We start from the raw sequence: 26821 nt of genomic DNA on the forward strand, positions 1-26821 counted from the left end.
TGGGGTACATTGAATATATAGATCAATTTTGGGGAAAATTAGCATCTTAAAAATATCAAAACTCCAAGTCATGAACATGTTACATCTTTCCGTTTATTTTTGAATCTTTTCAAATTTCTCTCAGCAGTGTTTTGTAGTTTTTAGTGTACAGATCTTGCACTTATTTTATTAAACTTATCCCCTAATATTTCATGTTTTTTATACTACTGTGAATGGTGCTATTTCAAATTTCATTTTCCAGTTGCTTATTTGTGGTACTGATACTGTATTTTGTGACCTTGCTAAAGTCACTTATTAGTTCTAAAAGCCTTTTTGGTAGATTCCTTAAGATTTTCTACATATACATCGTGCTGACTTTGAATAAAAACAGTTTACTTTTTTCTTACCAATTTGTATGCATTTTATTTATTTCACTGGCTGGAACCCCCACCAAGTGTTCAATAAAAGCCTTGTTCCTGAGTTTACAGGAACAGCATTCAGTCAGCATTCAGTCTTTGACCATTTGGTTTGATGGTAGCTGTACATCTTGTGTAATGACCTTTCTGAGGTTGAGGAAGTTCCCTTCCATTCGTAATTTTCTGAGAGTTTTTGATCACAAGTGGGTGTTGTATTTTGTCAAATGCTCTTTATGCATGCATTAAGATGATCCTGATTTTTTTCTTCTCTGAAGATGATAAATTACACTGATTAATTTTTAAAAATTTAAACCAACTTTGTAGGCCTGGGGAAAGACTCCACTTTGCCAAGATGTATTATCCTTTTCACATATTCACTAATATATTGTTAAGGCTTTTGCATTTATATTTCTTTTCTTTTCTTGTAAACCCTTTATCTGATTTTGTTAATGGGGTAACATTGGCTTCATAAAATGACTTGAGATGAGCCACTCTCTATTTTATGAAAGATTTTAATGAGTTTGATGTTTTTCTTCATTAAGTATATGTTAGGATTCAGCAAAGAAGTCACCTGGGCGTGAAGGGGTTTGTTTTTGTTTTTGGAAGGAGGAGATTATTAATTATGAATTAAATTTCTTTAAAAGATAGAAAACTATTCATATTCTCTGTCTCTTCTTGGATCTATTTTGTTAATTTGTATATTTCAAGGAATTTTTCTATTTTATCGAGTTTTTTGGAGTAGAGTTATTTATAATATTCCTTTGTTATTTTTAATGTCTGTAGGATCTATAGGGAAGCCCTTTCCGTTATGCCTGATCTTGGTAATTTGTATTTTCTCCAGATTTTAAAGTCAAGTTAGACAGATATTTACCAATTTCACTGACATTGTCATTGATTTTCTCTATTATTTGTACATTTTCTGTTTCATTGGTTTCTGCTCTTATGTTTAGTTTTCCCTTCCTTCTATTTTCTTTGGCTTTAATTTGCTGCTTTTCTAGCTTCTTAGTGTGGAATCTTAGAATATTGGCTTTAAACCTTTCATCTTTTTCTAGAATAAACACTTTAAGCTATAATTTTCCCTCTAAGCACTGTTCTAGCTGCATTCGACAAATTTTAGTACATGTATTTTCATTTTCATTTCATTTGGTTTAAAATATTTTTAAACTTTTTGGTTTTTTATTCTTTGACTTGTGCGTTACATAAAACTGTGTTTTACTTAATAAAAGGCTTGAGAATGTTCCAAGTATCTTATTGTTATTAATTTATAATTCAGTTCCACTGTGGTCAGAGAATATTTTCTGGATGATCTCAATACTTTTGAATGTATCAAAAATCCTCCTGAGGCCCAACGTATGGTCTGTCTTTTATGAACGTTCCACGTGTCCTTGAAAAGCCTGTGTATCCCACAGTGTTTTATACATTCAGTTTGGTCAAGTTATTTGCTGGTGTCTGACAAGTCTTCTGCATCTTTACAGGTTTTCTCTGTACTGAGGGAGGTGTGTCAACGTCTCCCACTATATTTGTGGATTTGTTGTTTCCTTCATGTACTGTGCTTCATGTATTTTAAAGCTTTGTTATAGGTACATTTTGGATTATTATGTTTTCTTAATGAATTGACTCTTTATCATTATGAATTAACCCTGTTTATCTCTGGCAGTGCATCTTGTCTGATACTAACAGAGCTGCTCCAGATTTCTTATGGTTAATCTTTTCATCCCATGCATTTTTCTATACTTGTACTTTGACCCTATCTGTGTTTGTACATTTAAGGAGTATATCCTGCAAACAGTCTATAGTTGGGTGTTACTGTATTTTTATGCAGCCTGATCTCTTCTGCCCTTTAGTATTATTATTTTGGGGGGGGTTAGTAATTAGGTTTCCTGTCCTTTAATTATAGCTTTAGACTCTCTATATTAAATGTAATTCACAATATATTTAGGTTTCAGTCTACTATTTTGTTGTTTATTTTCTCTTTGTCCCATCTGTTCTTTATTTTTTCCTCTTTTCATGCCTTCTTAGCATCACTTATTTAAAAAATATCCCACTTAATCTCTATTGGAGATTGTTTGCTGTATCTCTTTGTGCTCTAGGGTTTACTATATGTACCTTCAACGTATAGCAATCTAATGTTAAATAATATTATACTGCTTTATGGATAGTGTTAAGTATCTTGTAACAGTATTCTTTCATTTCTTCCCTCCCATCCTTCGTACTGTTATTGTCCATTTTACTCATGCATTATTATAAACTCCATAATACATTGGTATTATTTTTGCTTTAAAATTATCTTTTAGAGAAACTTAAAAATGAGAAAACAAAGTTGTTTCTATTTACTCAGATATCTACTGTTTCCAGCTCTCCTCATTCCTGAGTTTCTAACTGTCATCATTTTACTTTTTTCTACAGCATCTAATCTTAAGTCCAGCAAGCAACTTTTTAATATTAAATATTATATTTTCAGCTCCAGAATTTTATTTGCTTTAAAAGTAATTCCCACTCCTTTTTTTTACTGTGTTTATGTTTTCCTTTAAATCCTTGGGCATATTTATAATAGCTGTATGAAAGCCTCTGTTGGCTAATCCCCTTATTCTGATTATTTCTGCTTCTCTTTCTACGTACACTATGAATGTTACATGAGAGTTTCTGGATTTTGTTGTTGTCCTTTTAGAGTTTTGAAGTTTGTCTGTTAGGCAGATGAGTTACTTGAGTATTAGCTTGATCCACTTCATGATTTTTTAAGCTTGGTTATAGTAGTTACCTTTATTCTAATACTAATTCTGTCCTACTTCTAAGGTACAGTCTACCTGGGGCCTCTACTGGAATCCCAGGTGTTTTATCCACTCAGGTTCATCAGAACTTGAGTGTCTTCCAGTTCTTTCTTACCCCTGGAACTGTTCCACTTACAGCTCTCTGCCAGTTGTTCTTTTCCTGGCCACAAGGAATTTTATCCTATGAACGTACATCTTAGTTATCAACCAGGAACTCAAAGAAATCCCTATGGTTTTCTCAGCTCTTTGCTGCATGGTTTTCTCTTTCTAGTTTTCTGCCTAACAAATTCCAGCTACCTAAGCCTCCGTGATGTCTGGTCTCTGTCTCCTCAGCTCAGTGAGACCCCTGTGCTGTGCTTTGGTTTCTTTTCCCTTTACGGTGTACAGGAAATGGCTCCAGGCATACAGCTGGGCAGTGGTAGGGCTCATGTCATTTACTGCTCTTCTCTCATGGACTACACTCCTGCACTGGCTGTTGTCTAATTATTGAAAACAGTTAATTTACATATTTTGTCTAGTTTTCTAGTTGTTAACATTGAGTAGGAGGGGCAAGTCTGGCGCTAGCTCAGAAGCAGAAATCCCTCAGCTTTCTCTTTATTGAGTATTTTCACTGCATTCAAAATTTTAGTGGGCAGGTATTTTCTTTCAGCACGTCAAAGGTTACACTAATGGTTGTAAATTATACTAACTTTGGTTATTTCTGTTGAGAAGTCATCTGTTGTTCCTTTGAAAGTAGTGTGTGTGTGTGTGTGTAAAGGAGGGCTCTTCTTTTAATATTTTGTCATTGAGATTTAGAAATATAATTACGATTGCCTGTGTGTGGCTTTCTTTGTACATGTCCTGCTTGGAGTTAGTAGGACTTCCTGAATCTGTGACTTACTCAGTTTTGGAAAATTCTCAGCCAGGATTGCATCCACCGCATTCTGTCTCCCCTTCCCTTTGCAGATTTCAATTTCAGGTTTGACCATTCACCATGTTCTACGTTATCTCTTAAGCTCTTTTCTCTATTTTTCATTCTTCCTTCATTACATACTTCAGCAAGAGATTTTCTCCTGACCTAATTAACAGTTCACTAATCTCTTTTGCTGTGTCAGTTCTGCTTTAAGAAGATATATTGAAAGCATTTTGTTTTGGTTCCAGAATTACTATTTGATTCAATTTTTAAAATACATTCTAGTTTTTCCCTGGTAAATTTTTGTCTTATCATTCATCTTCTTGCACATTTATCCCAATTGTTTTAATGTTTATTTTATATAACTCCAATATACAGATCACCTATGTTTTTATTGTCTGTTTTTCTCTCTTGATTTTTATTAATTTGGCCTTGTCACCTGGCATGTTTGGCAATTTTTAATTAAATGCCAGATAGTATATCTGAAACATTGTTGTGGCCTGATGTTGTTCACGACCCTCAGAGGGATTTTAGTTTCCATCTGGCAGGCAGTTAGGACAGATGTAGAGCACCTTTTACTGACAGATGCAGTTTGAAGATGGACTTGATTCTCTGAAGGCTTCTGGTTTGCCTTACATCTTAATGCATATAGTCTTTCAAGAGCTTCAACTGAAACCCTGGGGTGTTTATCAGTGCCCTTCCTCCTTGGCAGGTTCTAAATTTCAATTTTTAAAAAATTTCTCATAGGTGATTATTTATTGAATTGACTTGAATCTAATACACCTTGACCAATTTGATAAATTTCTCAAAACATTAATGCTACCAACTTATAACCACATACTATGTCAATCACTATGCCTAGAGTGCTTTCTAATGTATTTTTTAATTGAAGTACAGTTACTGTGTAATAGTATACATAAGTCACAGGCGTACAGTATTGTGATTCACAATGTTTAAAGGTTACATGCCATTTATAGTTATTATAAAATACTGTCTGTATTCCCCTTGTTGCACAGTATATCCTTATAGCTTATTTTATACCTAATAGTCTGTACCTCTTCCTCCCCAGTTCCTATGTTTCCCTTCCCCACTGCCCTCTCCCCACTGGCGATCACTAGTTTGTTCTCTCTACCTCTGAGTCTGTTTCGTCTTTGGCTAAACTCCGGTGTTTGCCCTGCTGGCATTGTGAGATTCCCGAGCATTCTTTTTCACTGTGTAGCCACTTAGCTGCTGCTTGGTTCCTTTCCTTTGCCTTTCACTCTGTGCTGCTTCGAATGAGGCAAATGCCTTTGGGGGAAAATGGAGCAGAATGATACTTTAACTTTTCTGAGGTTTTCTTTCCTTGGATTTTAGTCCGTCAGGTCCTGATTGTCTTGGTAGCACTGACATCTGATTATTTTCTCTCTAAGCCTGGAATATTCTCAAAATCTCTGAGATATTACTTTCTTTTTGGCCTTTTGGTCCAATGCTACTTGGAAATCAGCTGATGTTTTACAACCAAAGGCAACAGAGAATTCAGGTTCACACCAGTGCTTTTTCCTTCTCTATGGCTTCCTGGCCCCATTCTTGAGTTCTTCGGGTGAAGTTCTTCTCAATCTGATGATCTGTAAACTCGTCCGTCCTCTCCCCTAAACACCCAGCATAGACCAGTGAGGCCGAGATACAGTAACTGCAGTAGACACCCCATTCAGTAAGGGAGGATGTGGGTGGTATTTCTGTAGCAGCCTGACTGGTTCATAGCAATTCTGAAATGCAGCTGGGAACATGTCATCTTTTCCTTAATCAGGGCCCAGTCCTGATTCTTGGGAATGATTCTTCACAGCTCTTGGCTTCACCTTTTGTGCTCCCAGTTCCTCTCTGAGTCATTCTTCCTCTCCCATAAGAAACAGCCCACGTTTGCAGCCTGTTTATTGCCTATAGAGGGTTGGGGACCCAAAGGCCTCCTTTCCTTTTGTGCTGTCTCTGTCCGCTTTCAGTCCCAAATTAGTATGTTTTCTTTAGAAACATGAAGGGCTTCCTATGCTTCAAATTATAATCCATCCATTAGACAAAAGCCACACTTACACATCTCTTTAAGAATAGGTCCTTCTCTATCTTCAGGCTGCTGAGGGACCAGGTCTCTAAGATTCTTGAAAGCTCTTTTAGGCATGTCCTTAGATATGTGTGACGTCTTAACAAAGGATCTGGCTGCCCCATCCCTAACTTAGTCTGGAGACCACATTTTATTGCCCTGGACTTGAACATTTTTGCCAGGAGGTGTCAGAACGAGAAACAGTTATCCTTTCTAACCCAGCAAGTCCTGGTTCTTTCTATTTCTTCTAAATTCTACTAAAAAAAGGGCTAATTTCTGCTTTAATTCATCTCTTCTTGTCTTTTATCATAGGCATCTAGAAAATCCCAGTTGGCTCTCTCTGTGCTCTGCTTGGAGCTCTCCTAAGTGGATCCACGAGTTCCTTAGGTAGACTTTCCATCTGCACAGGCAGCCGTTCTGCTAACTGTCCCACCAGTACCCGGCTCAGGTGCTCTTTTCCAGTTTCCAGGAGCAGTCTTCTCAGTGTCCTGTAAGTCTTCTCTGGGAGTCTGCCTGAGGCCCTTGCAGCTTTCACCAGCAGTCTTACAAGGCACTTCTAGCTTCTGCTCGTTGTCCAACCCCAAAGCCAACGTTTGTAGTTTTTGTTACAGCAGCACTCTACTTCCAGATACCAGATTTTGTTCTGGTTATCTGTGGCTGCCTAAAAACCACTCAAAAACCTCTTGCCACAAAGTCGAGGGTGCGTGTTGGAAAGAAGCCAGTGCATTCCATATTCTGTATTTGGATAGGATACATGAAAACCTTTCCCCTCTAGCACATCCCCAAATGATGTTTTCTTTTTCTACCTATTTCTCCTTAGAATGCAAGACTCCTTCACCACCCTCTACCCTTGGCTGTCTTGTGCACTTGAAGTAGATGTATTTGCGGAAGGTAAAACAAAAGAAGGAAAGATGAGGGAAGGGCTGAGATATAGGTGGGAATGACTTTGACCACTTGGTTAGACACTGATTACCACTTGGTAAGGTAGCAGGTGTCCAGGTGTCTGGTTTGTATAACTCTGAGTCCTAAAGCTAGAAGTAGGTGGTGGAACAAAGTTAATGTCTACCCCCAGCTGTTTCCTGGAGGGCTGGATTATTCTGGGTTGGACAGAGTACTTATGCTAAATCAAGCTAGAAATGCATGGAACCCATTTTGTTATATGCTGATTTTAGCTTCCATTCTGATATTTGGTACAAGATTTTCTTTGGCAGTTTAATGGGAAGGAGGTGACACATTTTGACCCTTAATAAATATATACTGAGAAAATGAATAAAAGTCAGAGCAAGGGTATCAGGGCCTGAGCACCTGCAACCCTCTTACCCTGGAAGTCTCAAAATGGTCAACGTTGGCGAGGACCAGGAAAATGTATGTAGTGTCCGCACCGAAGTCTGCCACCTGGCTTCCTAGTTCTTGATACCCATTGAGATCCTTGATTTTTTTTTCCCCCAAGGTAATGTCTTTGATACGTGTTAACTACTCACGAATAATGACAGCAACCAATATTTGTTGAAAGCTTTCTATGCCTGGAGCTGAGTTAAGTGAATGAACTATTTCCGGTTATCACATTTAAACTTTACAACAACTGTATGCAATAGATACTGTAATTACCCCCATTTTACAGATGAGGACAGTGAGACTTAGAATAAACAACTTGTCCAAATTCACACAGACAGTGAGGGCAGAGAACTTTGGACACATGTGTCCTTCTCTGGTTAAATGGTGACCCTACTTTCTATCAGAAATGCCATGTGTATATATAGACTTGCTAAGGGACTCTGGTGATCTGGTTGTGGTCCAGAAAATGATAAAAACAACTGCTGATAGAGGCAACAGATTGTTACAAGTTGCAGCTTTCATCCAAACTAAGAGGTCAGAGGGAAAGATCAGTGTGAGACTCTGCCCGTGACACTTCAGGGATGCCCCTAGAAATGCCTCCTGTGCACATCTCTTATGAACTAGGTCCATAAGATTCAGCCAGTGGTGAAAGAAGATAATCTGGGAGGCAAGGCTGGTGCAAGAAAAGATAGTGAGAATACAGGGTAGCAAATGCTAAATGCCAAAGGTGTGGTACGAGCAATGAGTGCTACCAGGGCTCAGAGGAACCACGCCCTGGCTGCAAACCAGGAAGTGCAGGCAAGCCAGGGACCCTTATTAACTTGTGCCGCTGGCTGGCAGGACCAATAACCACAGTCTCTTGGCAGCTGCACCGGCCAGAAGAGAGGTGACTGCTGAGCTGTTTGGACAGAGGCTTATGGCATTATTGCCTGCTTTGTTCCTGATTGGTGTGAGAATTTTTATATATATCTTTTCTTTGATTCTGGGAATTGGAAGAATCTGAGCTAGTGCAGCCATCTTTCTGCCACCTAGAGGGGGGCAAGAAACTGGGGACCCTGGAAAGGAGGGTGCTGTAAGGAAAGACTAGCCTGCTCCAGTCAGGTGGGTGGTTCTTTCTCCAGTAGCACACCCTTGGGGGAGCAGAAAGGGACTGGTAGGTGTCTGACTCTGTGGGGCAGACGGATGCATCTTGGTGTTGTGGTTTTTTTTCTTTCTTTTCCTCCTTTTTTTTAAAATTAATTTTTAAAAAGCACAAACCTTGGTAGAACTGTGTATTCTATCGGATTCTGGGCACAAGAGGGGTAGACAGGTGGGGATCAGGAAGGGTTACTGGAGACTCTAAGCTAACGAGTTGCCCTTGAGGCATGGGGCAGTGGAGGACAGGGGTCTGTCTGGGTATGGACTTGGCAGAGGGCAGTGCCAGGGCAGATTGCAGACAGTCTTCGCGATGTCTAGCTCACACCTGTGTCCAAGCACCCTCTCCCCCTCATCAAATCCATTCTGTGACCTTGGAAAGGGAAGTGGGGGGCCAAACCACGCATTCTCAGGCCCCAGGGAACAGGATCAAAGGTGGGCGGGCGATCGCCGGAGAAGTACTTCCCTAGATGGTGATGGGGTGGGCACCCCGAATCCTCCTCCCCTAGTTTTGGCCGCCGGTCCCTCGACTTGGTGCCCACCCTCCTCCTGGGCGCGGACGCAGGTGTGATCGTGGCGCCGGGGATGAAGTAGTTAAGGTGGGGGGCGCTTGGGTGAGTTGTCCAATACCGAGGAACAGCAGTTTGCCGGAGTTAACGTGGGCAGCTTCTCTGGGGAGGAAGGAAGGAGGACCGTCTGCCAAGCTCGAGTTCGCCCCCCGCGTGTGTGCCTGTGTGTGCAGTGCGTGTGTGTGTGTGTGTGTGTGTGCGCGTGTGTGCGTGAGTGTGAGTGCGCGCGCGCCGAGGCGTTCCTCAGGTTGCGCTGCCTGGAAACCGAGGGAGCCATTGGCGAGACGGAGGGGTGGGGGTGGGGGCCCCCCCGACCCTCGCAGGCGAGGCGCGCCCCGAACGCCGGCTCCCGACGCGGGCGAAGACAGGGCGGGGACGGCGCTGCGGGCGGCCTCAAGGCCCCGGGGAGCCCGCCGGGGAGGAGCTGGGGAGGAGGCCGGAGCTGCATGGAGTTTCTAGGGCGCGCAACTCCGGCGGGGCCTCGGCCACTGGGCTCCGGGGCGCAGCGAGGCAGCCGCGCACATGGGCTGAGCCCGCGCGCCGGGGCTCTGCACGGCCAGCGGGAGCGGGAGGGGTAGAGGAGCGCGCCGAGCCGGGGGTGCGGGGCAGCGTCCCCAGACGGGAGCCGAGGACAAGGACAGGAGGAGCGCGCCCAGATCGCGCTCCGAGCCGACGAGGGGCTCGCGCCGGCCCCGGCGCGCGCTTGGGGAGCGGCCCGGGGCGCCGTGGGAGCCGGCGGCAGCGAGGATGCCGGCGCGGGGCCGCGGCGGCCGGCTGGGGGTGTGAGCGCGAAGCTGAGCGCGGCGCGCCGGCGCCTCCCCCCGCGCCGCCCCCTCCTTGCGGACCTCTGAGGAAGCCCCCCGCACGCGCGGAGGCGCCACGGAACCCGGGCTTCGGGGCGGCGGGCCCGCGCGGCCGGCCCCGGCCCAGCCTGAGGTGAGTGCCGCCGCCCGCTCGCTCCCGCCCTCGCCTCTTCCCTCCGTGCTCGCCCCTCTGCATCGCGCCCCGCGCCCGGGGCTGTCGCGAGTGGCCCCCGAGTGGGCGGGCGGGCGACAACGCCTCCCATACCTGTTGGCACTGGCAGAGGGCGCCGGGCGGGCGGGGGGTGGTCGGAGCCACCTTGCCCTCCCTGTGAGTGGCTGCGGGCGGCCCGCTTGGAGGCGTGGGGCTGGGACAGGGCCGCGGGTGTCCCACCCGGGTGTCCCGGTGCTGTGCGGGCTGCAGGTTGGGAGCCGCTCGCCGAGTCTCCGGCGCCCGTAGCTGCTCATCTGCGCGCCCCCGGCCGCGGGCGCCCGGCGGGTGGAAGGGAGGGGAGCCGCCCCGCAGCTCAGGTGGGAGAGCCGGGCGGCTTGCAGGTATTCGGGGAACCGGCGGTCCTGGGGATCGCGGGAGGGTTCCCTCCACCTCCGCCTCCAGCCCCAGCGCGGGCTGCTCCCCTCCTGGGCGCACGCTGCTCGCTGCCACCCGCCCGGCGTCCGTGGGCTCCGGGGAGCGCGGGATCACCCGGAGGCCTCCAGCAGCCCAGGTGGGGACACGGCTGTCACTCAGCTGGTCCCTGGGCCCCCAGCAGCTCCCTGAGCCCCGCGCCCGGGGAGGGGCGGGCGCCGACTTTCCCTGGCGGTCTGGGTTTACCCGGTGCCCCAGCCTCCCGGACTGGCGCGACGGGGAGTGAACTTCCTCAGACTTGGCCTGAGGGCGCCGAGTCAGCAGCAGGTAGTTCTGGGGCCTGCCTGGGGGCCAGAGAGAGCGGAGGACGCCTCACACCGACGGGATGGGGTGCTGAGCGTGGACAGAGGACTACTTTTTGCCACCGAGGCGCCAGCCACGTGCGCCCCCTGCCCCCACCCCCAGAATCATTTCTGTCTGCTCTTTTTTCTTTGAGGACCAGTTTGTGGGGGAAGCACCTTCCTTGAAATTGGTGTTCCAGCCCTTTGCCTGGTGAAACGGTGCCTGCAGTTCCTGAGGTGCCAAGACCGGGGCGCCATCCCCAGGCCCTGAGCTTGATTTTTTGCAGGAAAGGACACTTTCCCGGGCTCGGAGAATAGCAGCTCAGTGTCGGCTGTGTGTGGCTCTGTTGGGTCGTGTCCACTGAAGTCTGATTAGTGCTAATAATAACTACGTTCTAGAGTGAGTAAGAGCATCCCCGGGGATAGAATCGAGGTGACCTTCTCTAGGAAGAATGGGTCGATTTTTGCCCTCTGTGTGTCCACACACACACGGCATTTGTGCAAATGTGAAAACTCGTTAACTCCGAAGATTTCTGCGTTCTGCTGCTTTCACTGCTGACTTTCAGTCAGAAAGATAGACTCTTTTTTCAATTCAGGCGTCAGAGCTTTGGAAAGGGTTTTAAAGCCATTTGGTGTGAAATTGCCTTGGGGCCAGAGCAGGGCACGGTTTTTATCGAAGGCCAGCTCCAGCTCTCCTCCTTGGCTTGATGGTTTTTATTTCATCTTGGTGGGGTGGGAGGAACTGTTGGGGGGGAGAAGAAGGAAGTGTTCGTGGGGGTCCCCATTTTATTTGCTACTTGTTTATATGAGGCTTGAAGTCTGGACCTCTCCTGTGCCTGCAGCTTGGTGGGGACACCCCAGCTTAGGATTCATTCCTGGGCTCCAGGAGCTGCATAACTTTGCTAGTTCCTTAAGCAGTTGTCCCCCATGAATGCCCAACAGACACCCCTGGTCTGAGCCCCCCCAAGGCCTGCTCAGGTGGAGGCTCAGCGGAGTGGCCCCCCTTTCTGAGCTCACTGCAGACATGTGGGTTTTTCATGGCAGTAGCTGCCTGAAGAGGGGCTGTGTTCGCCGAGGAGCTGGTCTGCAACCCTGATGTTGGGTTGCTGGCGGTATCCAAGTGGAGTCATGAAAATAAAACTCTCTGGAAACCCAATCCCTAGGATATTTTATTGGAAGAGCGCTAAATCCTCTTAGAATTGTTCACAAAGATCACCTTTCTCTGAACTCGGAAAGTAACTCTTGCCAGTAATCAGGCCTTCAGTGAGGGTGCGGCATAAGGGCTTTTTAGAAAGAAAATACTTCAGTTCAGCCGGTTCCATGGAGAAAATGATGGGCAATAAATACTTGATGGAGACCCATGACTCCAGGGTTTGAGGGGAGGTGGGGATAGGGGTGGTGTGAGGGCACCTGTATGACAGCTGCTTGGTTTTATCTCCATAGTGGAGGCCTCTGATTAGTACCCAAGTGTTGGGCAGGGCTGGGCTCCAATCTAGAAATTTCTGTTCTGTAGAGAGTGGCTTTGGAGGGACAGTGTGCTCCTCGGTCAGCACCCCTGGAGAGGTATCTGTGCAGTGGTCCTCGGTCCTGGTGCTGTGTCTGCAGTCCCGCTAGCTCTGCCGGCCCGCTCCAGTACTGACAGCCTATGCAGTGCTCAGTGGGCAGCAGAAGGGGGCGCACGTTCTTCCACTGAGAGGAACTGTCCAGGCTCGGAGAGAACTTGGGACATTTAAGTTCCTTGTAGACCCTCTTCGTTCAGGTTTCTGAGACTTTGCTTGGTGCCAGACACTTTTACACTTTGGAGCTCACGTCACCCTCTGTTCTCATATGTGTAAACTGATGCCGGTGGAGGGTTGGAGGGTAACTAACTTTCCTGAGGTCGGGTAGCTTGTGGTTGGCTAATAGGCTGGGGCTTCTGATTCTAAATCCAGGGCTCTTTCCACACTGCTGCTTAGGATGTGAAGAGTGTTTCAGTAACCTTTCACCTTCAGTGCCTTGTCTAGGGTCAGACCCATGGCAAGTGTCCTGTCTGTGTTTAGGGAGGCATCTCATTCCTCATTTCTGATGAGAAAAGGAGGAGCTGTGCCTTGGGCAGCGGGTCCAGGGAGGAGGCGCTGCCCTCCACGTGTGCCCACACTGGAACCACGTGAGGCTCGAGCCCAGATTGGCTGGATGATCGGGTGCTGCTGCTTGTTTGCATGTTCCTTATCTACGCCCGCGTTGGTACGGGGTGGGTGGCGTCTTTGCCCTTCCCTCCAGGCTTAACCTGATGTAGTCAGAGTGCCTGCACGTCCTTTCATGGTGGAGAACCATGAGGCAGCGCCACCAGCCATAGCCTCTGATGCTTGTTAAAACAGTGTGCATCCTGACTCTCAAGCAATGAAACATCCTTCGAGATGGGTAGGGCATTGACTGATCCCTCGGTCGTTCTGTTGGAGGGTAATTCTGCATGCGGTTGTAGAGGAGGAAAATGAAAGCACAGTTGTTGCATCCAACCTGGGGCTTTCCAAGTGAATTATGTTTTTAATCATTTAAGATCTAACAGAACTGTATTCAGTGCCTATTATGTGGTACGGATATAGAGATTAATGTGACACAGTGGCTGTCATCAAAAAATTCACAGACTAGTGGGGAAGACAGCCCATGTGTGAGGGATACACATTTGTGAGCAGAGATGGAAGGCAGCTAGCCTAGGAGGGCAGTGATGTCTGAGCTGAGCTTAAAGGATGATTATAAAGTGGCCAGCCTTACATGGGTATCCCAACACAGAGAAGGTAGGGTGGGCACAGGGTGAGAGATAAGAAAACATATGGAAAATATGAGGACGCAGCCGGTAGTTGGGAGCTCCTGGAGCTTAAAGGGTGAGGCAGGGAATGACCAGAGAAGAAGCTGGAGTGATAGAAGGAGGCCTTTGGTCAGGACCAGGGGCTCAGCCTTTCTCCGTTAGGGGGCAGGCGGTGTGGTCAGATTTGAATTTTAGTCAGGTCTGGTTGGGGGCCTCATGGAAAATGGATTGGGCAGTGAGAAGACCAGAGGTGTAGACAGCAGGGAGGTGGCTGGTGCCGAGGTTACCATGGGGAGTACGGAGGAGAAGAGATGGACTCAGCAGACATTTAGGAGAATCATCAGGGTTACTGGGTGGCAAGCAACAGAAACCAGCTCCGGTGAACAGCTGAAACATACAGGAGGCATTAGAAGTACTGCTGGGGCGTCACCAGGCGGAGGGCACACCTGAAGAGCTGGGCTTGGGGCAGATGGCAGTTAGGCAGATTAGGGGATCTTGGTGGCTGGAGTCCTCTTATGGTTTCTCTCTAGTGATGCTATGGAAGTAAATGATCTCCAGACATTTCCTCCTCCTCCGTCATCATCACCATCATCGTCATCTTTTTCTGCTACATTCAAAATGCTCAGAGAAAATGTCCTGTTGGCATAGCATTGGGTCTCCATATCAGGGGTAGTTTTCTGAAAGGTCATCAGAATGGGGAGAGGCAGTTTTTCTGATAGGAAACTGGCAGGATCCTGCTCACGGACTTGGGCATGGCCTCCCCAGGAGGGACGGGTGGCGGGGCGTACTGATTGACTGGCGTAGGAGGGAAGGGTGTAACTACAGGGTTTCTGGTTTAAGTAAGGGGTTGGATAAACAAAGTGAAAGCCTGGCCAGGACGAAATAACTCGCTTGTTTCCCCACCGGCAGGGCTCTGGGCAGCTCTCCGTGACCAGGCCACGGAAGAAGGTGACGGCCTAGTTTAAAAAGTCTCATTAAGCAGCCGTGCTGCTGTGAATAAGGCCTATTTAAGTAGGTTACTTTAGCGCGTGCCCCACAAAGCTGGGTACTCTGAAAACATTTTCAGTCATTCAGCCAATATATATTGAGCATCCTTGGTTTGGGTACTGGGAATGATGATGCATTAGACTGGTAGGGGTGGTACTCCTATATTCTAGTGGTGTAAGACATGATAAAAAATTAAAATAGAAAATAAAATTAGATGGTATCTTTGAGACAAATGTGGAGGCTCCTTCAGATAGGGTGGTCAAAAAGTTCTCACTGGGGAGCCATATTTAAGCTGGGTGAGTTGAGGGGAGATCTGGGGAAGAACTTCCAGGCTATGGCAGCAGCCAGTGCAAAGATCCTGGGGTAGGAACAACTGGGTGCTTTAGAGGAACAAGGAGGAGGCTAGTGTGGCAGGAGATGTATACAGAGAAGCAGGGTTTAGGTCATGGGGCGCCTCAGAGGTCACCCTGCAGAGTTTGGGTTTGTTACCAAGTTTGATGGGAGCCCCAGGAGGGTTTTAAATCGCAAAATGACACAAGTTAATTTATGTTTTCAAAAGATTGCCCTGGCAGCTGTCCATTCTGTGTGCACTGCCTTGGTACAATAAAGTGAGTCTTTATTTGTCAGAGTAGAAAATGAAATGTAGTGTTTAAGAGTAACAGATGGAGAGAAGTTGCTTTGATGACCTTAATTTAGTGGTTTCTAATGTACCAATTAAACGTCGGTATGGACCAAACCACAGTTCTAGCATGATTTCAGTTTTGTTTAAAAACATGGTGCAGAAGAATAATGGAAAGAAGTAGACTAAAAATGTTAACACGGCTCGTCCAAAGGAGTTGGCATGATGAATGACTTTTGGTTTTTCTTTTTTGAAAATGAACTCAAATTTCTTTTGTAGTCAGAAACAAATTGTTTTAAAATGTAGACACTAATGATGACCACAAATGTCTTGAATTGAGTGTTCTGAGATTCTATCTACTAAATACTTTTTTTCCCCTACCATTTTATTTCTAGAAATTTCAATGTCAAAAACCCATGGTCCTGATTGGGGCAGAAATTGGGATGTTTATTCTGCACCTGCTGTCCAATGGGTGGCTCTTTGTTTTATGCTTAAAAAAATGTTTTTCAACATGAAAGCAAACATTTTTTTCTTTTTAAGAAATTAAAGCCATATAGAACTGTTACATAAAAAAAAAGCACCTTTCTGCACTCTCATTCCCCAGACCATTAACATTTCCATGCAGATATTGTTAGCTTTTCTTTCTATGCATTTCAAATATCTACATTTATATTTTGTTGAAGGATTTGGGGATATTGCTGTAACAAGCTACCCTATCTCTAAATTCCTCTCCCAGATTCCTTTCTCTGGAGCTTGAAACCTTGGTGACCTTTTTCCCCTTGAAACAAAATCATCAGGAAACTTGAACACATAACTTAGAGGAGAAACTGAATCTTGCCTTTTTAGTATTCAGAGTGTTCACTGAAAGCAGACTTTATACTTACAAAGAATAGAGCAATTAAATATTGATTAAAAGTTCATCTCCAAGCTTTGAAACAATATTGGTCCAGGGTTGGCACCCCAAAGTTGGTGTCACGATTACAAATCACTTCTACTGTTTCATTAACACCAGTTCGCTAATATGAAAACTTAGACGTGCAAGTCAGGGAGCTTGGTTAATTATTTTGGTGACTTGTTTATTGCAATGGAATCTTACCCTTTGAAAACAGGAAAAGAAAAGCATTCAATGAAGTGTTACTTGGAGCCACTGAGATGTCGGGAAGACCTGTCCTCTCCGTGGTCTCGCCGTGCAGACTGGGTTTGGGGGCTGCAGTGTCGGAAATGAACTGCCACCAACTCAGAGTTAATGTGTTGGATGGGAGGCTCATTATGTGATTCAGCAGAATTGCTACCTTTCCCATCAGCGCTTTAATTAAACACATTCTTTCTTGGTGAAGAGGAGAGCGAATACGTGCTCAGGAGAGAATGCTTGTAAAGTAACAGAAGCATGGCGTTCAAGAGGGAGCAGGAACCCTGGTTATCTCATTTTACAGATGGGGAAAAAAGGCAGACCAGAAAGAGAGCAAACAACACGCGCTCCACCAAACAGAATCGCTTTCCCCGCCCCAGTGCTTCTTCCCTCCACTTGGCGCTGGCTCCGTGTTGTTAGAAAAGTGAATTTATTTAGGGAAGCCTGAGAATTAGGAGGGCTCTCTGAACCTGATGAAAAATGGGAGGGTTTTGAGCTGCTCATTCATTCTGTACAGTGTAATCTGTTTGTGTACTGATAACAGGCCTAATTACTGTGTAAACATTTTTATAGCCTGGTAAGAAAACCTCGAACATCTGTACCGCACATTGATGTAGCGGTTCAGCCTCCAGCATTCCTCCTGCTTGTTCTTAAAACCAGTTGCTCTGCGATTTCATCTGGTCTAGGGCGGATGATTCATTTTACGCACAGACACATAAACACACGTTCCACATCCAGCGGGAAGTGACAAGTAATCAGAGCCACCTTGCATCGTACTTTTTCTGTGTCACCAACTCTCTGATCATTAGTATTTCCCCCATTTTACAGATGAAGAAACAAAGATGCTGCGAGGTTTGGTACCTTGCTCAGGGGCCCAGGTTAGTCCATCCTGAATGGGAACCACCCCCACCGGGGTCTCCCCTCCAGAGGCTTGTGACTCACTAGCTAAAATCCCCACCTTCCCTTGCCTCCCAGAGACAAGCCGGCTTTCTGCGATAAAGATCAGGGCTGACTTGATGAAATCACTTTAGTTCAATCACTTTTCGTTTGGGCAGACTCATGAATGTAGAGCTGCAGAGAGTTCTCCACGGGCATGGTGTTTTCAAGTCTGTTTTGTGGGTGGCCCCAGTCCCTTCCCTTCCTGAGTCACTTGGTGGTGGCAGGTTGAGGACGGATCATCTGCCCCCAGTTGAGGCTGGTGGGTTCTCTTTTTGCTGCAAGACTCAGTCCTCAATTTAGTGGCCCCATCACTAACTGGCTTGTGAGCTCTGGTAGATTCCAGAACTGCTGGCTTCTGGCTTGGCTCCTGTGCTGTCTTTACATAAATACCAAAGTTCTCAATTTCTCCTACCCAAGGAGATAAGTATTTCCTTCGGAAATCCTGAAGCACGGAATCCATACAGCCCTCAAAGGGCAGTAGGTAACTGGGAGGAATCGCGTCATTAAAAAGGAGGGAAACTTAAATGCTGGTGAATACTGTCAAGGGGTCCTCGCTCAGAGACCTTCGTTAGCCTTCAGTTACTAGTTGTGATGCAGGCTGACTCAGAATCTCACACACCAGAGGGGAGCAGAGTTGCCCTGGACTCTTATGGCTCCCTGAGTTCTAGCCACTGGCTGGGGTGTACCCATGCTTGGAGATCCCTGCCCGAAAGATGTTGCTGAAGAGGTGAGTTCTGCCCTCTGATTGAGAGCATTTCAGCTGCTGTGAGAGACAGAGAGCAAGGAAGAGAGAGGGAGCCCGTGCTGACAGCGAGCTTGCCCCGGGAGGGGCCGCGTCCTGCAGGAGCTCAGAGGCTGTGGGGAGATAATCTCAGACATGAAGGCAGACGCAGGAGGCAGGAATTGGGGCTGGTGACCCATCATCAGTTAGGACTCCTGTGTGTGGGTGACCCTGCTGTGTCCTGGGAAAGGGGATACAGATCTTTCTAGAGGGAGGTTGGTTGGCTCTGGGGATGAGTTTTAGAACTTGAAGCTGAGAATTTAGTTCAGCGCTTCTGAAAGTTTTCTGCACGTGAGAGTTCCCTAGAAAGCCTTGAAAAAGTCCCAGTGCCCCGTCACGTCCCAGACCAGTGAAATCTGAATTAACTGGGTAGGGGATGGGATTGATCAACACCCCCCACCCCGCCCCTTGGTTGGTCCAATGTACAGCCAACTTGGAGAGCCAGGGAGCTAGGACAGCTTTTCTCAAACGAAGGTACCTGGGGATATTGTTCAAATGCAGGTGCTGACGCCTGGGTCTGGAGCAGGCTGAGAGCCTGCATTTCTAATCAGCTCCAGGTGCTGCTGCTGCTGTTGGTGGTGGTGGTGGACCGCCCTGGAGGGCAAGGCCTGGTTAGAGGAGTCATGTTCCTGACTTACTTAGCTTCATATGGAGGGCTTCTGGAATCTTCGCCTTTTCATGAAATTATGGCCTCTTTGGTTGATTCAGGGCAGGGCTGGAGAACAGGGGGCCCAGATCCTGCCTCCTCTACTGTGTCTTCTTACAAAGAATAATAGAGCAATTAAATCTGCGTTAGAAGTTCATCTCTGGACATTTATACATTATTGCTCTAGTATTAGAGCCCCAAGTTGATATCATGATTGCAGATCATTTGCATTATTTGTCCTTCTGGATCCAGCACGTTGTCCTGTCCCTGGTCAGCATTTGCAGAGTCAGAATGACAGGCTGGGAGAGCTGGAGGGAACCTTAGGAATTATGTAGTCTGACCCACTCAGTTTTGGAGAGGAGGAAGCTGAGGGTCGGATTTGCCCGGAGTCACAGATCATCAGGCCGGGGCTGCTTGGACTTGAGACCAGGAGGAGGGACCCGGGAGGAGGAGTCCTGGGCTGAAGACTCCCCCGTGCTGGTCCCGGGGCAGGGGAGTCACAAGGCACAGATGTTTGGATATAGTCACGTTAATGCACCTGTGAATCAAGAGACATCACTGCCAGTGATGCCGGTCCTTGTCCGACCCCTCCCTCCAGCCACCCCACCAACTTTAGGTAACGTCACAGAAGAGTGACCCAGTTCTCTGCTTCTGCAGTTGGAGTTGACTCCTTGACAGATGCTCAACATCCCAGGTGGGACGCTGATGCAGGCTACCCGGCTTCATGCAAAACAATTACGTTTACCATCTTCACCCCAAATATTTCCCTCCTGTCAGCCAGACACATAGAGAACATTCTGGACATATAGGTTTCTTGATGTCGTGGTGAATTATGTTAAACCTGCTGCAAGAATAGCTCATAATTGATGTTCTTGGCATTTATCACCCGGCCGTGACGTGTTCAGCATGTGATGACTAATAAATTATATTTTGTTGGATCCTTTTTTTCCGCTTTTTCAACTCAAGGCACCTGTTCAGCATGTCAGTGTTGACAGGGGCGGTTTCCTGCCCGTCTCTCTGTGCTTCATAAACTCACTTGAGATGAAGACAGAAGGTGTGAAGTCTGGGGACTGAAATGGATGTTGCTTTCTCAGGGTGCATGTATTTTGCCCCAGAGGGTCAAGTCTTTAAACAGAGTGGGAGAAGACATAGGGGCTCAGGAAAGTTAGTATCAAGATTGAGGCAGTATAATTATAGCTAGTGGTTATGTAAGTTCTCCTTTCTGAGTCCGTTACGTGTGTTAACTCATTAAATCCTGTCAACAACCCTGTGAAGGTGGATGCCATTATTGTACGGGTGAGGACAGCAAACCACAGAGACGTTAAGTAACTTACTGAAAGTCACACAGCTAAGGAGTAGTGATGCCTAACTGATGACTCTAGAAGCCATGCCCTTAAGCCACCAGGCTGTACTGTCTCTGCAATCCTGATTGTCCAGGATGTGCCCGGGGCTGCAGAGAACTTCCCCAGGACATCGTCACACAGACCCCGACCCCATCATTCCCTTCTTGGTGCACCCTGTGACCGCTGAGTGGAGGCCTCTGTTTCTCCAGTCTTTACATTTCTAGCTCTCTGAAGACGTGTCCATTGACGGGCCTGCCTCTGGGCAAACCCTAGTCCGTAAACGAGGAGAATCTAGTTGGTAGGGTTTGAATGTCATTTGGGGCAACTGTGTACCTGGTGGACAGATGGAACCCCCCCGAGTTCTCTGTCACTTCAAGCCTGGTCTCTGGCCTGGCTTTCCTGGATCCAGCCCTCCCCTGAATTGTGCCACGATTGCTCTGCTCTCAGCTGTGAGCTGGGGCCACCTGATGGTTTGCTGTCCGCAGCCCATGCCCTCTGCCTTGGTCATCATCTTGATCTGGTCTTGGCTCTCCATCTCTTCCTGTTTGTCTGGCGTTGCTGCTTGATTTTCTGCAGTCTGTTCCTTAGGGGTTGGCCAATTTTCTGTAAAGGGGCAGATAGTAAATATTTTGGGCTTTGTGGGTCATCTGGTCCCTGTTTCAGTGACTCAGTTCTGCTCTTGTAGCTGGAAAGTCACCATAGACACGATGTAAATGAACACATGTAGTTGTGTTGCAATAAAACTTTATTTACAGAAACAGAAGGTGGGCAGGATTTCGACCCATTGTTGTAGTTTTCTGACCCCCTTCTTCTGGATGACTCTTCGCTGCCTCTTTCTGCAGTGATTGTCTCTAATTTAGAGGTCATTGGCATGCCTTGCCTAGGACCCTGGATCACGATTTCTACTCTGAATTCCTTAGAGTCCTGTACCTGTTGACCTTCCTGACCTACTGCTATATTCACTTTGCAACCCTTGACCTTGAATAAAACCAGCCATTCACTTTTTCAAGTTCTCAATCGGCTAAATTGATTCCATTAAAATTTTATGTTGTTCAACAACAGCTGGGTCCTAAATTCTTTTTACGAACCCTTCTGTTGAATTCTGCCTGGTTTCTTGACCAGAAACACAATGACCGTATTCCTGAGTCTCTTCTCCTCTTAATTTCCTGCTCCCCGACCCCCGCCCACGTTCATTCTCAGCAAACGACCCTGCTTCCTACTTTGAGAGCTTGAGGGCCAGAACCCCAGCACCTCTTCCCCCAACCTTAACATTCACTATCCTTTCTGCTTCATAATTTCTCCTTTCTTCCTGTTTCAGAGGAAGAGGTATTTTTTACTCTTTTACAAGGAAGACTTGGCTGAGCCAGGAGTCTTACCCGTTTCCATTTATCCTCGGCTCAAGTCTCAAACTTTCCTTCCTTGAGCTCAGAGACGCCAGTGTTCCTCAAGCCTCGCTTGACCACACTGCCTCCCCAGGCTGCCGTCTTGTTTCACTCCCTCCCTTTGTCGGAAGGCTTCTGCCCCTTCCACTCTCACTTTGTGACCTTATTCTTACCCATTAACCCTTTGCTGCCGGCCAGCTCTCCTGTTGGGCCCCTGCTATAAACAGTCTTGTATACTTAATATATTGTAAACTTGCGTTTTTAGAGGCCACTGACATTGTCATTTAAAAACACCTAACGATGTGGATTCACTCTCATGCTTGGCAATATTTGACACCATCGATCACCGTTTCCTCAGGTTAACCCCCACCCCTCTCAGCTTTTTTGTATCAGTCTGCTCGGGCTGCTGTAACAAAGCACCATAGACTGGGTGGAGTCAACAACAGAACTTTATTTTCTCACAGTTCTGGAGGCTGGAGTCCAAGATCAGGGTGTCAGCAGGGTTGGTTTCAGAAGCCGAGAGAGGGATCTGTGCCAGGCTTTAGGTTGCTTTCGAGATGTTTCTTAAGTTTAATTGGACGGTGGTACCTTGGGGATCAGCTGTGTGTGTGGCCCTCTGTGGTCTTAAGACTTGGACATCAGCATAGGAAGAACAAACCCGTGTTGGTTTGCAAGGTGGCTCTCCTTACTGCAAGAGGTCTTTGTCTCCATCACTTGCTCTCTGATTATTTGCTGTGGTGTAAAATGAAGATAATCGTTCAGACTCCTCTTGTGCAATGGAGGGGGCTGGTAGAGGAGCAGTGAAAATGAATTAAATGAACCACATCTTTCAGTACCTGGAATTCTCTGGAGAAGAAACGGGAGAGGAAACAAAGGAAAATTAAGGTTTCTTAAAGGGACCTTTGAAGTCAATCTGAACAGAAGAATAGGGAACAATTATTTCCACAGGAAGGGAATAATTCACTATCCGGTCCTCTTAAAAAGGAACTCACCTCTTGAATTTGAGGGAGTTTTCTAGATCATTAGGTAATTGACAGAGAGAAGTGAGGGCAGAGAGAACCGGCCGTGTGAACAGCAAGAGGAAGTATGATCAGAAATAACTAAGGGCAGCAGGTCAGATACTATAACGCAAATCACTGGGAAATAGACTTTAATCTGTTGCACTGAGTGAAATATTTTTCTGTGGTGGCTTAACATTCTTTTTTCCATCTTTCCAACGCATGCCCGAATCTCCACGTTCCACTGTTCTCAAGAAGGTCTCTGGGTCCCTGCGTTCACCAGGACCGGTGGACAGCTGGTGCCTCTTGGAGGGTGTGGCACTGAGTCCTCTACCCTGGAGGGGCTGGGAGAGGCGCCTCCCACACTCCCTCACCCCTTCCTTCCTCTGGCTCAGAGCTCCTTGCTGAGTCTGGTGGGGAGATGAAGAGGGGTGCTTCCTAGACCAGGACTATCTGGGGGCCACCCGGGCTCACCTTGGGGTCACAGCTCTGTCCCATCCCACAGCCATCCCCTCCTGCCAGATGCTGGCTGTCACCCATCCCTGGGGGAGCCCGTCAGGCAGAGCGAGCAGAGTTGTGGGAACAGTTGTAGCACTAAACTGCCCAGTTTAGATCCATTCAGCCTTTGTTTAGAAACATTTGGGAATAAACTCCCCTGTGGGATGATGGGCGTTCAGACTCACCAGCCCCACAGGGCTCTCCGAAAATGGAGAGGCAAAACGGCTGCCGTCTGGTCTCTGCTTTCTCCTATTGAAATGTTGCTTCAAGTACAAAAGTACAAGATGTGTGGTCAAACTTTGGAGAATAAGCAAATAGATGGCAATAAAATTGACTTGTAATCCCACGACCCTGGAGATAACTCAGGGATCACAGCTTGCGGATAAAATCTCCCAGAATTTGTGTGTGTGTCTACGTACGTGTGGTTGTTTTGTGTGTATTTACGGAGTAGTCCACTCTTTATTTAAAGGGGTTGTGATGTGAATACTCTAGTATAAGCTATTTTTTAACTGAATATAGTGTGGATGTCTCTCCAGGTTGTTATATGTGCTCCCACCCCATCATTTTTAGTGAATGCATTCTATTCCATAAACGGGTGTGCTGGGTGTTACCTTTGACACGTGTTACTTTTCTAAGGCTAAATTCTTAGAAGGGGAGTGATCAGGTCAAGGGATTTGGGTACCTCCCCTAAAGAAGATGTGAGGTGGCTCATTCCGATGGCTTCTTTCCGTATCTCTTCATTATCCACTATGGACATTAACTCTTTTTCGAAATTAGGTAACCAAATGGTTTGGCATTATTATTTTATCCTGGATTTCTGGGATCCTAAACAAACACACTTTTTTTTTCATGTTCTTACTGGCTGTTTTAATTTTGCCTTCTGTGACTTGTGTATTCATGTTTTATGTCTGTTTCTGTTGAGGGGTTCTTTTCTTAAAAAATGATTTGTAAGGACTAGTTGGAAGAAGAGCACCCTTTCCTTCTGCTGTGCTGCAAGAATTTCCAAGTTTGCTGTTCACCTATTTGTTTCTTTTCTATTATTTTTACCTTACTGTTTTTAAAAAAATATTTAATCCAATTTTTATCTTCTCCTTTTAAATATTTGTCTTGGAGTCATGCTTAGAAAATGCATCCCCACCCCCAAGATTATGTAAATAATTACCTCTAAATTGAACATTTTTCTTCTAAATTTAAAAAAAAATCATGAATGCAGTATATTGCACAGAGCTTAAAAGTTGGGTAGTCTGTTGAATGGCTTCTAAACACCAAATGGCATGGCACGGTCCCTTGCCGTCCTGGGGAAGTGCTCTGTGGAGCAGGGGTCCAGGAGCTGGAGTGCAACAGTTCTGCGATCAGGTGGGGAACTCCCGGTCCTGTGCACAGATTGGCCCCTACATCCTTGATGACAGTGAGCATCTCATCCTAGCCTTGCGCTGGGCCTGGTATGTCTTCTCATTCATGCCTGCTGAGGTTGACCAGCTGTCTCCGGGGACACAGCACAGGAATGTTGTGCTGGTTGCTGGCTGGGGCCGGGGCTATGCTGTCTGCCCAGGACCCGGCCCTCAAGGCATCACCACTGCCAGTGTGTGCACCTCTCAGGGTTCTGGCACCAACAGGCTGGCTCCTTCCTGGTGTAGACCATGGCAGACACAGAATCCATGCTCCCCTTCCCTCTGCGAAGGTGGTACCATCCCTGTCTGCTTCCACATCTCCTCTGACACCTCTTCTGACATTCTCCTTTGTCCTTGTGGCTTATAGGGGACGCTCTCCCCTGCCTTCCGTCCTTCATTCTTGTGTGAGCAGTGTTTTGGGAAGGAAGGGCGATAAACAAATGAGACTGATTTGCCAGTTTTTACCAGAAGTCTAACATATATTTTGCATCATGAAATCTTTTTAATCCAACTGACATTTATTTTGACTGGGGTATGATATAGGGATCTAACTTTATTATTTTTTTCCAAATTGTTTTCTGTCTTTCCCTTATCAAATCAAAGAATTTATTGAATTCTAAATTGAGTAATTTAGAAATGCTGGCTTTGTTATGTCCCCAGCTATCATACTCATTTGGGCTAATATCTGATCTGTTCTGCTCCCCTGTCACATCTGTTCTTTTTCTGGCTTAATTATAGTAACTTTCAAATCTGATAGGGAAAATTTTCCCTTCTTATTTCTTACATTTTTAAATTACCACTTTTTGTCAATGGGAAAATAATTATGATTTTTCATGGTCACTGTTTATCCAGACATCCCAGATCCTTCAACTTGTCAAAACCTTTTTTTTTTTTTAAAAGGATGCAGTTGTCACTTTTTTCTTTGACTGGCTTGTCCTTTTTGAGTTTTCTATACTTTGAGGCATCTTTTCTGAAATTGTATTAGTTGTATTTTTAAAAAGTTATATTGCAAAAAGAAAAAAAATCCCCTGGAATGGGGATTTCTGAGTGTACATGGCTCACCTGTAAGGCACTCTTCTGTCCCCTCAAGTTCAAAGTGGCACAGTACTGTCCAGCATGGGGAACACGGCTTGTGGGGTCAACCTGGGTTAAAAAGCAAAAACCACAGCAGCATAGAGGAGTGGCTCATTGGAACCGGCATGTTCCCTGTGGTCTGGGCAGGTGGCCCTTGGTGATGCTGAGAGAAATCAACTGTGTGTTCCAGGCGGGACTAGGTCCTACTTGGCTGGACATGGCTGCCTTGTGGCAGGTTCCTTCCATCATCTTTGGTTTGTTCCTCCCCTGTTTTCTCACCACTTTCCTGTGCACATCTCTTGCATCTTTCCTATTCCCTTGGATCATCCCTGTTTTTCTTTTAAGTCTGAGCCTGGCTGTGGCATCCGAATCTTTGCAGATCACCTTACTCCTCTTAAAACAAACAAATATATATATGACAAATATATATATATAAAAATATATATATATAAAATATATATAAATATATATATATTTTCCCACACATTTTAATCCTTTCATAATAGACCACATGCATTTTCCTTACCGGCCACTTCTAAAATTTCACTCTTGCTGATGTGTTTTGGTGCTGATGTCATCAGATGCATCAGAGTGCCCACGGCCATCCCAGTTGCTGATCGAGGTCTGAAACTACCCAGGTCTTGCCTCGGGTGGCACCAAGGAGGTATCAGCATCACAGCCCCCGAGGTCCCACTCTTTTTGCTCTATCCTCCCTGCCCTGCCTGGACCCTCCTTACCCCGGACGGTGGGGAGCCCTGCTGGTGGAGGACTTTGCTGTGGGTAACAGGCAGCGTCCTGAGTGCCAGGAGCTGGAGGCATTGCTCTGCACTAAGTATTTTCTGGAGCCTCCCAGCCAATACTCCTGGCTGCTCAGTGAGGTGGATACCGTATGACTCCTGTTTTATGGGTGGGAAAACTAAGACTCGGAAGGGTTGCATCATCTAGGATTTTACAGCGAGAATGTGGCAGAGCCAGGGCTGGGTCGGGGCTTTGTTTGGTTTGAATGCCAACCCACTGTGCTGCTTCTGCTTGAGTGTTTAGAGGCCTAAGGGTTGGGAAAGGCATGAGCACGTCCTTGAGTTGGACCTGGAGAAAGGTCGGAGGCTGATGACCTGATGGGGAGGTCCGTGGCGCATGATGGGAGATGCTGGCAGAGCACGCAGGTGGGAGGCGGCTGGCAGGTGCCCCTCAGAAAATGTCAGCACCTTGACCAGGGTCTGCTTCTTCCTTCCACTCGGGGCTGAAACTCCCCCACCCCTGGGCAGCCTTGAAGCAGGATGCATAGGCAGAGCACATCCTTGTTCAGACTTGGAACCTCTCCCTGGCCCTTGTGAGTCAGGTCATTTCAGGAGAGAGTG

General features: G+C 46.5%; 1 protein-coding gene across 9 annotated transcripts in view; it reads left to right on the top strand.

Annotated features, from left to right (window-relative positions):
- CALN1 (calneuron 1) overlaps positions 1 to 26821 on the top strand; it is a 435337-nt gene that overhangs the window by 133850 nt on the left and 274666 nt on the right. The window contains exon 1 of one of the 9 annotated variants that reach the window (XM_072943065.1): positions 9478 to 10100. The exons of the other annotated variants lie outside the window; for them this stretch is intronic. The gene's annotated coding sequence lies outside the window, so the exon portion shown is untranslated. Of the gene's footprint in view, positions 1 to 9477; positions 10101 to 26821 lie in introns of those variants that run through there. 9 annotated transcript variants of the gene reach the window in all.

The sequence above is a fragment of the Vicugna pacos genome, chromosome 18 (genome assembly GCF_048564905.1).
Source record: "Vicugna pacos chromosome 18, VicPac4, whole genome shotgun sequence".
NCBI classification, from domain to species: domain Eukaryota; kingdom Metazoa; phylum Chordata; class Mammalia; order Artiodactyla; family Camelidae; genus Vicugna; species Vicugna pacos.